The sequence below is a fragment of the Artemia sp. Qi Xiang Cuo genome, chromosome 10 (assembly GCF_049724085.1).
Source record: "Artemia sp. Qi Xiang Cuo chromosome 10, ASM4972408v1, whole genome shotgun sequence".
NCBI lineage: Eukaryota > Metazoa > Arthropoda > Branchiopoda > Anostraca > Artemiidae > Artemia > Artemia sp. Qi Xiang Cuo.
Window position 1 is genome coordinate 58,018,581 of NC_142803.1, and position 16,612 is coordinate 58,035,192.

General features: G+C 34.6%; 1 protein-coding gene across 1 annotated transcript in view; it reads left to right on the forward strand.

Annotated features, from left to right (window-relative positions):
- Positions 1-1,483: 1,483 nt before the first annotated feature.
- The window catches only part of LOC148947942 (uncharacterized), a 30,995-nt gene continuing 15,866 nt past the window's right edge, over positions 1,484-16,612 (forward strand). The window contains exon 1 of the mRNA XM_089095600.1: positions 1,484-1,568. The gene's annotated coding sequence lies outside the window, so the exon portion shown is untranslated. The remainder of the gene's footprint in view (positions 1,569-16,612) is intronic.

The window sequence follows — 16,612 nt, forward strand, 5'->3', positions numbered from 1 at the left end:
CATGGCAAGAATTCAATGGTTTGGTTAGGTCGGGTGTTTTTCTATGATACACCCCTTTGTTTCTCTATGGCAGCCCTCTGACGTCACAACAACCCTGGCAAAATTCCCATGACAAGCCCGTTTGTTTTTCCATGACATGCCCTGTGACGTCGTATGACACACCCCCGTTTCAAGCGCATGCTACACCACGCGACACACCCTCGCCTTTAAACGGTCAGATAAAATAGATCTGCACTGTGGGAAAAGTGAGTAATAATATCCAGCAGCACAGGAGGTCACAATCTTATTTATCTTTTGTGAAAGAGTAGCCCATCACGAAGTTTTCTTTGAGAATATCTTTACAAGTCTCGATCTTCACATACAGCTTCACTTGCAAAAATTTCGTGCCCCACTCACTCAAAGTGAAAATCGCTCGAATTGATGTTGTCTTGAAAATAAAAAGCCTATTGAAAAGATGGAACTTCACTATTACGAGTAAAGGTCAGATCAAGTGGTTATTGCTTTAAAATTGAAAGATGGCACAGCTACATGTGTAGTAATAAACTGCGACTCTATAAGACTTGTTCACCCTGAAAAAACGCAGCTTCGTTCACCAGGACAAAACCTACGGCCCTGATCATGTTGGATGCTCAGGATCACTTTAGATCTACCCTAAGAAATCAACCATCCATGTGCTGGTAACATCAGAGATGTGGGGTCATTGCGACATATGCAGCAAAAAATGAACGAGTTGATTGCAGAGAACGTCAGTGTTCACTTACAAATTTCTTACAAGCAATTCCATGCCCACTTCAATTTATCGTTTACATTAGATTTTATTAAACATGACAAAAGATGTATATCAATATACGTCCTTCTGTTCCGAGGGCTAAATTAACGCCAAGCGTTTCCGTTTCGCAACATAGCATTATGGTCACACCGTTGGTACAAAAAATATCTGATACTACAAATCTTTGCTTTAAAACCCTATTTCATTGTACTAACGAAACCATCGCAAATGTTTACTGGTCGCTGATTTTAGGCGTTGATGGGTTAATTACAGTCTGTTATTTTGAACTGTTTGATAAACTTAATAAATATATAAATAAGATCTGTAAAGGAGAATATTTTATTGCTGTGAGCATCTTTAAACAAAATAACAAAACTATTCTGCAATCAATCAAAAAGACTACTCTCAGTGTAAGCATAAGCTCTTAAAAAGATCCTGGAAAATGTTTAGGGTCCCTGGCCCCCCATCCACCCCTTAAATGCGTCACTTCCCCTTCAGACCTATGGCACACAGTCACGCCGATGGTTTTAGCGGCATTTCTGTGTGCCGTCAAAATATTTTTCACGACGGCGCGTCTTTATTTAGCGGCTCGTCACCGATGAATCGGCGTGGTTTCGGGGTCCAGTCCGTATTAGCTATTTTTTGCGAGCCAAGCCGCCCTCTGTTTTTTTCAAAGCTCGATTATAGACAGCAATGTAGTAGTTTTTTCTCTTCACCTGCAACAACTTTCTCTTTGAATTAAATGAAATGCAACTGAAACAACAACAGGAATAGGCTATAGTTTTTATTTTAGAAAACAGTAAGTTAAAACATGCTCTTTGGTGTCTTTTTTCTGCCAGTATCTGTCTAATTTTCGTAATTTTTTCAACATCTAAATCATCCTGAGGTTTACTTGGACAGACTAGGCTAGCCTAATTGGTATGTTGGTTAATGCTGCCCCTTTTGCTAAGGCTCATCTATAACAAAGAAAAATAATAAGTCATGAATTTTCATAGCCACATAATGTAAAGGTGTAAGTTTAGGGTAAAATTCTACTTTAGCTACTTTTGGCTATTTTGGAATGGGTTTAGGTTAGGAAAAATGAAACTATCAGGTATAGGTCTACAGCTCAAAGAATGTCATGGGAAGGTATGTTGAAGTACCTACCTCCAGTCCTTCTCCCTCTAGAGGGTCCTGAAATTTGTCTACATGACAGGTCTATACCCATTGAAATTTTGACCAAAAAAACATTTTACCTTACTTTTCTATTATCAGTTTCTTTGTCTCTGGCTTTTTCTCTGAAAATGCAATTTCAGTTATTTGAGCCGAATTTTAAGCCATATCAAGGTTTTATTTCCAGAATTTACAAAATGTATTAGCATATCTTTAAAACCTTATAAATTGTGACTGGACAAAGTTGTGAAGCTGAAAACAATTTTGTTGTGCTTCATTTAAGCAGAAGATCTGTTTTGCAAGGTTTCGCCTCTATAACTCACAGATTTTTAAAGGTCATCAAAGGTCAGGACCCTCAAGAGGTAGAAGGGGTGCATGTGTATACTTCAAAAAACTTTCCCAGGATACTCTCTAGCCTCTAGACACATCCCTGTTAGTCCCATTTTCCTAGCCCAACCCCTTTCCAAGAAAGTCAAAAGCAACAAAAAGAGAATTTTACCAAGTTTAATATTCTCATTCCAGAAAAAAAGCAATATAGCCTAAGTTTTGGTTACTTAGCCTGCTCTAGAACATTGCAAAATAAGGGCCATTTGGTATACCAGCCATTCTTTTACACTAAGATCCTAAAGCTAAGATATCACATCTTTCTGAAAGATTTCCATTCTTATAATGCAGCTTTGGGTAAATTTTTACCAAATCATATTATTGACTTACAAATAAAGTGAATATACGACTCAATGCCTGTTTTTATGCTCTTTCCAAATATAATAATCATTTTTGTTGGAAATGAGTTTTACCCCCACCCCTATATATACCAATTCAGGGTGTATATTTGCACATTAGGGGGGTGGTGGTAAATTTTAAACTTACCTCCCATTTACATCAGAAATAAAATTTACCCCCTCCCCTCAATGTGCAAATATATACCCTGAATTGGTATATATAGACTAGGGGTAGGGGTAAAATTCAGGCCAATATATACGAAATCATATTATTAAGTTAGGACTAAAGTGAATACACCATTCGATGCCTTTTTTTATGCTGATTACAAATATAATAAGCATTTCTATCGGAAATGAATTGCAGCCCCACCCCCTGATAGATTTGGAAAGAGCATAAAAAAAGGTGTTGAGTGGTATATTCACTTTATTTGTAAGTCAATAATATGATTTGGTAAAAATTTACCCAGCTTTGTTCTAAGGTCTTACAGCTGACAGATGTTAGCCTAGCAAAAATTGTTAAGGATGCCATTAAATGCCATATAGAACAATGACAAGAGAACTTAGGGTAAAACACTATGCCTTTTTCTATGCTCTTTCAAAGTATAAAAATGATTTTTCGTCAGAAATGAATTTTGCCCTCGCCCATATGTATAGCAATTCAGGGTATATATTTACACATTAGGGGGTAGGGGTAAATTTTATTTCTGATGTAACTGAGAGGTAAGTTTAAACTTTCCCCCCCCCCCCTACTGTGCAAATATACACCCTGAATTGGTATATATATATATAGGGGTGGGGGTAAAATTCATTTCCAACAAAAACAATTATTATATTTGGAAAGAGCATAAGAAAAGGCATTGAGTGGTATGTTTAATTTATTCATAAGTCAATAATATGAATAGCAAAAAAATTACTGAACTTTGATGATATACTCATCATTGTTCTTAGACTGCTGGTCAGAGCAGAATGATTAAGGTAATTTAAGATAACACTAGAAGATATAAGATCTTAGTGCAAAGATTTCACTTTTAAGCATTCTTTGTCAAAAGACATAAGATCTTAGCACACAGATGAGAAAATGAGCAGGCCTATAGTCTAATTTACCTAGCCTTTAGGATTTTGTTCATAAATACAGACTATTTAACTTTTAGCATTGGTCAATATATACCAAATTCAATTAATGACATAGAGACAAGGTGAAGTTACTAGGCTACTTGATTTTGTTCTGTAGGCTAGGTTATGCTTTTTCCAAATATACTAGCCTAATCCATTTACTCAGAAATACACTCCCTCCCTGACTGATGGTCCCATATATAGCCCTAATAGTCTTAATGTATTGGTTTGTTGTTGCATATATAGTCACACCAGCTTCCTCCTAGCCTATAGCCTATTACACAGTTCATCTACTCATTTTGTAATTTATCTTCATTTGTGATTAAATATCTAATTGTCTTATGTTATTTGAGATGATTTCAAAAAATGTGATATATAACCTAGTTTTAAAGGAATCATGATAATCTGGTTAGTAAGACCATCCTAGATCTTATAAAGTAAAGCGGCATTCACAAGCATGTCTAGACATGTGTCTGGCCAGAAATCAATGTCTAGAAAAGTACCATTCACAAAAAGAATTCAGTACCTAGCTAAATCTTCAAGTTTAGTTTTAAATGGATTACAGTTAGGCCTATCATTTCTAGCAAATCAAGAGATTTGTTAGAAATACTTATGTGTGTAAAACTTTCAAAATTGTAATCTCTGTTCTTACTGTCACAAGAGAATGGATAAGACAAGCCAAAAAATTACCTTAGTGTGCTTCACTATTAGCCTATGTCTGGTGTTTCATATTTGCCTAAAATGAAAAAAAATAAATAATGAGAAAACACAAATTAAATTTCAGTTTAAAAATGTAAACATAGATGATGAAAATAGTGGATCTTGAAATATTCTGATTGACTACAATCAAGATTCCCATATTTTGAGTTCTAGAATCTCAAACTGAATGCTTAGCTGTAACTTGTCAGGCCAAGCACCAAATTCTACTTGTGAATGGTAGTTGTCTAGACATTGGTTTCTGGCCAGACACATGCCTAGACATGGGATGCTAGCTAGACATGCATGTGAATGCTGCTTAAACCATGATTGTTTTAGTGATCTCTTTTAGTTTTTAGATGTTCTGTTCCTTAGGCTGCATGTGATTGGCAGTGTGATGTCTCAGATATTGTGTCTGATCATGCTGAAAAGATTATACATGATCTTTCTGGTGATAAATCCTCTGATATTGATAATGTTCTGAATGTCAGGTGCAAATAGGCCTCTTGCTTAGCCAGTCCTGTTGCTTCTCTTGTAGCCTTTTTTAGATTTTGGTATATGTCATGCTGCATGAAAAGAGGCAGTGATAATAACTCTTCACAAGGTTTGATTTTAGTAATTATTGCATTATTGAAAGTGATTGTTTATTGGATCCAAAACTATTTTGAAAATAATAATATGTGGCATACACAACAGCATAGTTCAAGAAAAAAAGTCTTCTAATACTCAGATAATGGAAGTAATTAATGATTTTCAAAAGATGGCTGACTTAGCTGAAAAGTTTAACTGTGTTTATATTGAGTTTTGCAAGGTATTTGGCAAGGTTTCAATACCTCTGCTGTTGAAAAAATGACAGAATTATGAGATTAGATAAGACTTATTTAACTCAAAATTTCACACAAAATAAACAAACAAAAATAATTGAATAAAGCCAACAGAGAGCTTAACTCAAAAAGCAAGCTATCTATTCAAATCTACCAAAAATAAACATAAAAAATTTAAGAAAAAGAAAAATGGTAAACCAAAAACTTCATAACATATAGAAGGAGAGGGACAAAGGAGGCTACCCCAGCATGGCAAAATCCAACAAATAAACCTGTTGTCAAAGGTTAATAATATAATCTACTAATTTTGATTTTAAAAGTTATTGGTTATTAGGATTTTTAAATCTAGTGCTTAATTTGAGCCTATTTGCTATAAAAGAGATTTGGAATTGTATTGGAAATTTATCTCTTACACAATTAACCAAGAGGGTCCTATACAGTCCAACACAAGCTGACAAAGAAGAAAGTGAGCACAAGGGGTGACAAGAATATGTGATTCATAAAAATAATTTGCCAGAGACTGAATATCATAATGCCATAACAATAATTGAAAATCTCTTAGTTGACCAAGGTTTAATATATGAAGAAATAAAAATAAAGTTTCTGTTTCAGAAACAATTTGAGGTCATGCAGGACAATGAAAGAAAGTACCAAGTATTCTTACAACTTTATTTTGCATTATCTGGAGAGGTTTAAAATGATTAGGAAATGTACTTAGGTTAATAATGGGACAATATTTTAGGTATGATTCTATTAAAGAATGAAAAAGAATCTTAATAATTGGAAAAGGAAAAACATAATCAATGTAAACATTCTAAATTTTGGATGAATTTTATACAAAGATGATCAGAATGAGTGCAGAAAGATAAAAACTCATCAAGAATAATTGTCAAATAGCTTTATGTCTTAACCCTTCTAATTCTACTCCCAGAAACAATTAACTCATCAATTCCAACTTTGGAAACTCCTTGCTTAGATATAAGATAATTTCTTAAACAACATTGACCTGCCATAATGTAAAAAAAGGAAATGATCAAAAATGAGGTTTTTAAGGCCAAACAAAAATACTAAATAAACAAACAAAGCAAATATTTTGTGAGGATAACCGCCTTCTCTTCTTTGGAGCAAATCAAAATAATATATTCAAGGAAAGTGCCAAAGAAAAAAAAACAACAACAAAACAAATGTGGAAAGTCAATGTGAAAAAAACTAAAAATTAAAAGATGAGTAAAATTTAATAAAAGCCAAAAATTATAAGAATTAAAACCAAATACCTAACAACCACAAAGCAAGTCATTTGCCAATATCCTCAATTTGCACAAAATCCAAAAAACTATGAACTGCCATCAATGGATACTATTTGCTAGCACCCATTGATGGCAGCTCATAATTTTTTGGCTTTTATTAAATTTTATTCACCTTTTAAATTTTTTTTTTCAATGGTTTTTTATTTTTTTCATATTGACTTCCTGTATTTGTTTTGTTTGTTTTTTCTCTGGCACTTTCCTTGAATATATGATTTAGTTTTGTACTGAAGAAGAGAGGTGGTTGTCCTCTTGATAAATTCGCTTTGTTTGTTTTCTTCAGTATTCTTGTTTTGCCTTAAAAACCCCAGTTTTGATTGTTTCCCTTCTTTTTTACATTGCTTAGATCTCACAAAAATCATAAACTCCATCTTTGGAAAATTCAGGACTAAACAATTACAAGAAAGCCACTGGATAACTGGATTAATTTCAGCCTCCAAAATCTCAATCAATAATCAAGGGATTTTAGTTTCAACAGATACCACTGTAACATCTGCAAACATAACTGCAAGGCTATCCTTATAGGATAGACAATTAGAGTAATTTTTATTTATGTCAAAAACATTAAAAGTCCAAGTATAGACCCCTGGGGCACTCCAATATCATCCAGGGAATTAGGCTGAGACAGACAGCCTTAACTTCTACTTGGATTCTGTGATTTTGTAGATACAACTTTATTAAGTCCAATGCTTTTCCACAAATTCCAGAGTTATTCAATTTACCAAATAAAATGGAATGATTTAGGGTATCAAATGCATTTTTTATATCATAAAAAATGCATAAAACATACTTAACATTATTAAATGAATCATTAATTTTCATCAAAAAGGCTGCATTTGCTTGTTCAGTAGGACAACCAATCTAAAACCAAACTGGCTTAAAACATTTTTTTTTATCCAAATAAGTTAAAATTCTTTTTTGTAATAACTTTTCTAACATCTTTGACAAACGAGAAAGTATTGCAATAGGTTAGTAATTATTAATATTAGTTTTTCACCTTATTTATGCAGTGGTATAACTTGGGTATTTTTCCATTTAGTAGGGAATACCCCAGAAGATAAACACAAATTTAAGATATGAACAATAGGTATATGAATTTTATATGCAAGGTGTTTTAAAAGATTAATAAAAAAAACTTTTTGTACAGAAAAGTATTTAAAAAAAAGTGATTAAACCAAAAATGAACAAAAATAGAATCAAGTAATCTACCAAGCATATAACTACCATAAATCAGTATCAATAAATAAATAAAACCCAAAACAAACATGAATTAAAATAAGTCAAACTCAACTCAAGCAAAAATTAATCTGAGTAGGGTTCTAAACCATATGCTTTCTAAAAGCCAGAATATAATTTGTAATTTACTGAAAAGAAAAATCAAATGAATTTACTGAAAAAAATGTGCATTGTCAGTTTAATATACATCTGTTGATATTTATTCCTTAAAATCTTAATTTCTTTTGGTTTCCTTAAATTTATAATAGTGAAAACATTAAAAAAAAAATTAAGTAGAGTACAAATTATATTCGGGCTTTTAGAAAGCATAGGGTTTAGAACCCTACTCAGATTAATTTCTGCTCATTTTGAGTTTGACTTATTATAATTCCTGTTTGTTTTGGGTTTCATTTATTTATTGATACTGATTTGTGGTAGTGTTATGCTTGGTAGAGTATTTGATTCTTTTTTTGTTCATTTTTGGTTTAATGGAGTTCTTTACTTTTTTTAAAAAAAACTTGTTTTGTACTAAAAGTTTTTTTTATTAATTTCTGTTCATTTTATATTGACATAGTTTTTTTCAGGGAGAAAGACTGAGCCTCTTCTGAAGTTAAACAACCATCCCTTCAATAAAAACCTTTAATACCCCCTAGGCATAACTTACAACCCTTGCACCTAATCTCTGGGGTTTGTTTCAACCCCAAAAGCCTTGTTATATGATATTTTAAATAGAATGGCTATCTTAAAATTTCTAATAGACACATTTCGGGACAATATGACGTGTGTGTAGGGGGGAGAGGGTAGCTTTCCTTTGATCACTTTGACTCTTAAAAAGAGCACTAGAGCATCTGATTCCCAATCCAATGAGCCCCCTTTTAAGTTTATGTGACCGCACTTTCTATAAAAACCCAATATGTCCCAAGGACACAACTTACAACCCTTGCCCCGAGGGCTGGGGGGAATTGTTATCCTCAAAGACATAATTTCCAGACCTTTCTGATAGGCTTAACAAAATGGCTATATCAAAATTTTGATTGGAAGTGTTTGGGGAAATGATAGGCGTGGAGGGAGACATTTGCCCTCTGATCACTTTTGACTTAGTAAAAAAGGCACTAGTTCTCTCAATTTCCAATCGAATGATCCCTTTTTGAAGTTTCTACGACAAAACTTTCTATAATAACATTATATTTCCCAAGGGCATAACTTACAACCCTTGTCATGAGGACTATGGGGGAAGGGTTGTCATCCTTAAAGACATAATTTCCAGACCTTTCAAATACATTGAACAAAATGGTCATTACAAAATGTTGACCAGAAATGTTTAGAGAAATTATGGGCGTGGGGGGGCGATTCTCCTCTGATTACTTTCGAATATTAACAAGGGCAATAACCCTCTCAATTTCCAATCGAAAAAACTCTTTTTGAAGTTTTTACGACAACACTTTCTTCATGAAATTACATACCCCAGGGGCATAAATTTCAACCTTAGCCCTGAGGGCTTTTGGGGGTTGTTATACTCAAAAACATAATTTCCGGACCCTTCACATAATTTCAAGAAAATTGCTATATCAAAATGTTGATCGGAAGTGTTTGGGGAAATGATGGGTATGGCAGGGGGGCATTCGCCCTCCAACCACTTTTGACTATTAATAAGGACACTAGCCCTCTCTATTCCCAATTGAATGAGTCCTTTTTGAAGTTTCTACAAACGCTGGCAAAGACCTTATTTCAAGAACTTTAAGCTATGTTGAACAAAATGTCTATCTCAACAGGGGCGTGAGAGGGACGTTAGTTGTCCTCCAATCACTTTCGACTATTCAATATGGTACTAGCGCTTTCAATATCCAATTGAATGAACCCTTTACGAAGTTTCTACAACAACACTTTCTATAAAACCTTATATGCCCCAGGGCATAACTTACAACCCTTGCGCTGAGGTTTGGGGGGGGGGCGAATATCATCCTCAAAGACATAATTTCCGGACTTTTCAATAAGGTTGAACTAAATGGCTATCTCAAGATTTTTATTGGATGTTTTTGGGGAAATGGCGGGCGTTGGAGGGGTGCTAGTTTTCCTCCAATCAGATTTTAACTATTAAAAAGGGCACTAGTCCTTCGAAGTTTTCGTAGTTTCCATTACAACGCTGTATAAAAATCTTAAATACCCCCACGGCATAACTTACAACCCTTGCCCTGAGAGGTGATGGGGGGGGGGGTGGTGTTATCATCCTCAAAGACATAATATCCAGAACTTTCAGCTACGTTGAAAAAAATGGCTCCCGAAATCTTGATTGGATGTGTTTGGGGAAATGGTAGGCATGAGAGTGGGGTTAGTTGCCCTCGAATTAGTTTCGATTTGTCTATTAAAAAGGGCACTAACCCTTACAATTTCCAGTTGAATGAGTCTTTTTTGAAGTTTCTATGACAACATGTTCTATGAGGAACCTTATATGCCTTCAGGGCATTGCTTAAAACCTTATCCCTGAAGGCTCTGGGGGGAGTGTCATCCTGAAAGACATAATTTCCAGAACTTTCATCAATGCTGAAAAAAACGGCTATCTAAAAATTTGTATTGAATGTGTTTGGGGTAATGGTCGGCATGAGAGGGGGGCTAGTTGCTTTCCAAAACACTTTCAACTTTTAAAAAGGGCACTCGCCCTTTCAATTAGCCTGTCTCTACGAAAACGCTTTCTATAAAAAACATTATATGGCCCCAGTGCATAACTTACAACCATTGCCCTGAGGGGTTTGGGGGGTTTGTCATCCCACAAAATCATAATCAAAACCATCCTCAAAATCATAAAACATAAATGTTTTTACTTTCATAACTTTAATAAATAAAAGTAATATTAACATTTTGATTACTAAATATCAGTATATGTATATTAAACTGACAATTCACATTCATTTGTATTTTTTTCAGTAAAGTGCAAATTATGTTCTGGCCTTGGGAAGGCATAGGGGTTTTGAGCCCTACTCATGTTAATTTATTGTTTGAGTTTGAATCAGTTTTTTATTGCAATTTCTGTTCGTTTTAGGTTTTATTTATTTATCGATGCTGATTTGTGGTAGTTTTACGCTTGGTAGAATATTTTATTTTATTTTTTGCTCATTTTTGGTTTAATGGACTTCTTTACTTTTTTTTCAAAAACTTATATTGTAAAAAAAGTTTTTTTTAAATTAATTTCTGTTCGTTTTATATTGACATAGTCTTTTCAGGGAAAAAGAAAATAATACTTTAAATATTTTCTTGTTTTAAGACTTTATAGTTTGGCCTGCTATTTGTGTTCTGGAGAAAAATTTTCAACAATTTTTAACAACATAAACGCTTTTAAAAATCTGGACACAAATAGTAGTGTTTATTTTAGTAGTGTTTCATGCTTCCTGTAGTTGACCTGCCATTCGCAAAAAAATCTGTTTACTTTCTTTGATAGCTTGGACACACTTAAGCTATTTTGATTTGGTTAAATTTTAAGAGCAGAAGTAGCCCTGAAAGTTTGAACATAATGCCCTCAGTCGTTTTTTGGATACTGTTGAGATGCCTTATTGGGAATTAAATAAAAAAAAAACAAGTTTTTTTTTAACTGAAGGTAAGGAGCATCGTTAAAACTTAAAACGAACAGAAATTATTCCGTATATGAAAGGGGCGTCCCCTTCTTAACGCCTTGCTTTTTACGCTAAAATTTGACGTTCCCACACCTATTTTTTTAAACAATAAAAAACTTTAGCGTAAAGAGCGAGGCTGAGGGGACAGCCCCTTTCATACACGGAATAATTTCTGTTCGTTTGAAGTTTTAACGTTGCTCCTTACTTTCAGTTAAAAAAAACTTGTTTTTTATTTAATATTTGAACGTTTTTAAATTAATGCAGGTTTTGATTTTGGCTCACCGTGCATGAATGATGAACACCAAATTTGCATATTAATTTTACTTTTATTTGGTTAAATGGCTTTCTCGAGCGTTGTTTAATTTTATTTACGAACGTTTTTATTAGTAATAAATATACGTAACTGACGTAACGAACTTCTATATTCTTGTATTTTTAATACGTATATTAGGAGGTTCGCCCCCTAGTCAATACCTCGCTCTTTACGCTAAAGTTCGAATTTTGTTCCAATTTTTAAAAAATGACCCTTTATCACAAAGACCGTTAATTAGAATAAATAGCTCTTATGAAAGTACTTTAAAACCTTTGGCTTAAAGAGCGAGGTATTGACTAGGGGGCGAACCTGATCATATTCGTAATATTTTCTGTTCGTTTTAAGTTTTGATGTTGCTCCTTACTTTCAGTTGAAAAACTTTTTTTTTTTATTTTTTCAGATATTTTTCTTAAATAATGCTGGGAAATCCGGTGCCCCCTTCATAGCAATGTCCCGTCCCACATTAAAACTTCCTCCATGTAAAGATCCTCCCACATAACCCACGACCCATCCCCCCCACTACCAGAAAAAATCCCCCCCCCTGAAAACGTCTGTATACTTCCCAATAACCAATACTATACATTATCATTGGGTAAAGTTCATAACTTTCAGCCCTCCCCCCGGGGACTTTGGGGGATTAAGTAGTCCTAAAAGACGTATTTATCATATTTTTGACCATGCTAAACAAAATGGCTATCTCAAAATTTTGATCGGGTGACTTTGGGGGGAAAATGAGCGTGGGAGGGGGCCTTGGTGCCCTCTATTTTCTTTGGTCACTTAAAAGGGCACTAGAACTTTTAATTTCCGTTTCAACGAGCCTTCCCACGATATTCTAGGACAACTGGGTCGATACGATCACCCCTGGAAAAAACAAACAAAACAAATAAACATGCATCTGTGATCTTTCTTCTGGCAAAAAATACAAAATTCAATATTTTTGCAGATAGGAGCTTTAAACCTCTACACTAGGGTTCTATGATACGCTGAATCTGATGGTGTGATTTTCATTAAGGTTGTATAACTTTTAGGGGGTCTTTCTCCCTTTTTTCGAAAATCAGCCAAATTTTCTCAGTCACGTAACTTTTGATGGGTAGGACTAAACTTGATGAAGCTTATAAATTTGAAATCAGCATTAAAATCTGATTCTTTTGATGTATCTATTGGTATCAAAAATCTCGTTTTTTAGAGTTTTGGTTACTATTGAGCTGGATTGCTCCTTACTTACAGTTTATTACCACAAACTGTTTGATTAGCATAAACACAGTGCAGTTTGATTTAATCTTAAGGCAACATTTAGTTTCTAAACATAATGGGCAAGTGGGAGGGTGGGCGTTGGAGGGGGACTAGTTGCCCTCCAATCACTTTCGACTATTAAAAAGGGCATTTGTCCTTTCTATTTTCAATCGAATGAGCCCTTTTTGAATTACCTACGACAAATCGTTCGATACGAAGTGCCCTGGTCTAAACAAAACAAAAAAAAATAATACATTGTATCCAGATCGATCTTTACTATAAAATGTCAAGCCTTCCAATCACTTTTGAGAATTAAAAAGGGCGCTAGCCCATTCAATTTCCAATCGAATGAGCCCTTTTTGAGTTTCTACGACAACGCTTTCTATAAATACCTTATATGCCCCCAGGGCATAACTTACAACCCTTGCCCTGAGGGCTGTGAAGGGGTTGTCATCCTCAAAGACCTAATTTCCAGAGTTTTCAACTACGTTAAACAAAACGGCTACCCCAAAATTTCGATTGGATGTGTTTGGGGAAATGTTGGGTGAGAGAGGGGGGTTAGTGGCCCTTCAATCACTTTTGACTATTAAAAAAGGCACTAGCCCTTTCAATTTCCATTTAAATGAGCCCTTTTGAAGTTTCTACAACAAAACTTTCTATAAAAACCTTATATGCCCCCTGGACATGACTTACATTCTTTGCCCTGAGGATTGTTGGGGGGGGGGGGGGTTGCCATCCTCAAACACCTAATTTCCAGAACGTTCAACTATGTTGAACAATATAAATATCTCAAAATTTTGATTGGTTATGTTTGGGAAAATGGTGGGCGTGAGAGGGGGGGTAGTTACTCTTCAATCACTTTCGACTATTAAAAAGGGCTTTACCCGTTTCAATTTCAAATCGAATGAGCCCTTTTTGAAGTTTCTACGACAACTCTTTCTATAAAAACCTCATATGCCCCCAGGGCATAACTTACAACCCTTGCCGTTAGGGGTCTGGGGGGGGGGGGTTGTCATCTGCAAAGACATAATTTCCAAAACTTTCAACTACGTGGAAAAAAATGGCTATCTCAAAATCTTGATTGTATCTGTTTGGGGAAATCGTGGGCGTGAGAAAGGGATTATTTGCCCTCCAATTTCTTTTGACTATTACAAAGGGCACTAACCATTTCAATTTCCAATCGAATTAGCCCTTTTCGAAGTTTCTACGACAACACTTTCTATAAAAGCCTTATATGCCCCAGGGCATAACTTACAACCCTTGCCCTGAAGGCTGTGGGGGGGGTCATCGTTAAAGACCTTATTTCCAAAACTTTCAACTACGTTGAACAAAATGGTTATCTAAAAATTTTGATTGTATATTTTTGGGGGAAAGGTAGGCGTGAGAGGAGGGTTAGTTGTCCTCCAATGACTTTTGACTATTAAAAAAGGCACTAGCTCTTTGAGTTTACAATCAAATGCACCCTTTTTCAAGTTTCTGCAACAAAGCTATCAATAAAAACCTTATATGCTCCCAGGACATAACTTGTAACCCTTGCCCTGAGGGTTCTGAGGGGGAGGGGTTGTCATCCTCAAAGACCTAATTTGCAGAACTTACAACTATGTTGAAGAAAATGGCTATCTCAAAATTTTGATTGGATGTGTTTAGATAAATGGTGGGCGTGAGAGGGTGACTAGTTGCCCTCCAATCACTTTCGACTATTAGAAATGGCACTAGCTCTTTGAATTTCCAATCGAATTAGCCCTTTTTCGAGTTTATACGACAAAGCTTTCAATGAAAACCTTATATGCCCTCAGGGTATATCTTATAACCCTTTCCCTGAAGACTGTTGGGGGAGTGTCCTGCTCAATGGTATAATTTCCAGATCTTTCAACTACGTTGAACAAAATGGCTATCTCAAATTTTGATTGGATGTGTTTGGGGAAATGGTGGACGTGGAAGGGGTGTTAGTTGCCTTCCAATCCCTTTTGGCTATTAAAAATTGCACCAGCCATTTTAATTTCCAATTGAGTGAGCCCTTTTTGAAGTTTCTACAACAATTATTTCTATAAAAACCTTATATGCCCCCAGGGTATACTTAGAACCCTTGCCCTGTGGAAAATGAGGGAGGGGGTTGTCATGCTCAAAGATCTAATTTCCATAACTTTAAACTACGTTGAACAAAATTGCTATCTCAAAATTTTGATTGGATGATTTTGTGGAAAAGGTGGGCGTGAGAGGGGGGTTAGTTGCCATCCCATCACTTTCGACAATTAAAAGGGCATTAGCCCTTTGAATTTCCAATCAAATGAGCGTTTTTGAAGTTGTTACGACAAAGCTTTCTATAAAAACCTTATATGCCCCTGGGGCATAACTTACAACCCTTGCCCTAATGGCTGTGGGGGAGTGTCCTCCTCAAAAACATGATTTCTATAGGTAAATCAACTACGCTGAACAAAATGGTTATCTCAAAATTTTGATTGGATGTGTTTTGGGAAATGGTGGGTGTGGAAAGGGTGTTAGTTGCCTTCCGCTCACTTTTGACTATTAAAAAGGGCACAAGCCACTCCAGTTTCTAATTGAATGAGCCCTTTTCGAAGTTTCTATGACAACTTCTTCGATACAAAGTGAACTGGTCTAAAGGGAAAAATTAATAAATAATACATTGTGTCAACATCGTTCTTATATGCCCCCAGGGCACATTTTAAAACTGTTGCCCTGAGGGCAAAATTTTGATTGGATGTGTTTTGGGAAATGGTGGGTGTGGAAGGGTGTGGAACTAAGCAAAACTAACTAAGTTTTTTTTTTACAGACAAAACAAAAGTTTGGAAGAATAGGAAGACTAGTGTGCAAACAAAGATTAAAATATTGGAAGCTACATTGATGACAGTTTTCAATTATGGCTTTTGAAGCATGTGCACTCTAAAAAGCAGATGAAGATTTGTTAGATGTTTTCTAGAGATTAATAAAAAAAAACTTTCCGAAAAATAAGTTTTTCAAAGAAAAGTAAAGGCCTTTTTAAATTTAAGCTCAGCAGATATAAATACCTTTTAAAATTCAAACTCTAAACGACCAGAAATTACTATTAAAGAATAAATGAAACCCAAAACGAAAAAAAAAATTAAATAAACAGTCATAGCAAAAACATACAACAAGTAATAATATAAATGAATAAATAGATCTTAAAGCGAGTAATGCTTAGATTGAATATGAATATCAAGCTTAAATCAAACAGAAATTAAATAAACAATCAATGCAAACAAACATACAATAGATATTAATGTAAATTAATAAATACATTTAAAAAAGGGAAACTGAAATTGAATATGCAAATCAAGCTTGAAATGAACAAAAATCACCACAAACAAGAGTTTGGGTTTGACCTCCTTCTCTTACTGTAAAAGTCTAAAACCTACTGCATCATTGGCGCTTTACTGAAAACCAATTTTATGAAAAAATATTTTCTTTTGTGCTTAATATTGAAAATAAACATTAAAATTATAGTAACATTTTGTGCTGATGAGCTTTCAGCAATTAATATCATTATATATCAAATATACAGTTTAATTTATTAGCTCTTTTTAAAGTTGTTAAAGACGAATATAGTTTCCCTACAAACAAATATTTGGATACTGCCTCCTTTCCTAACTGTAAATAAAAACCAAAAGCCTACTGAGGCATTGGCGC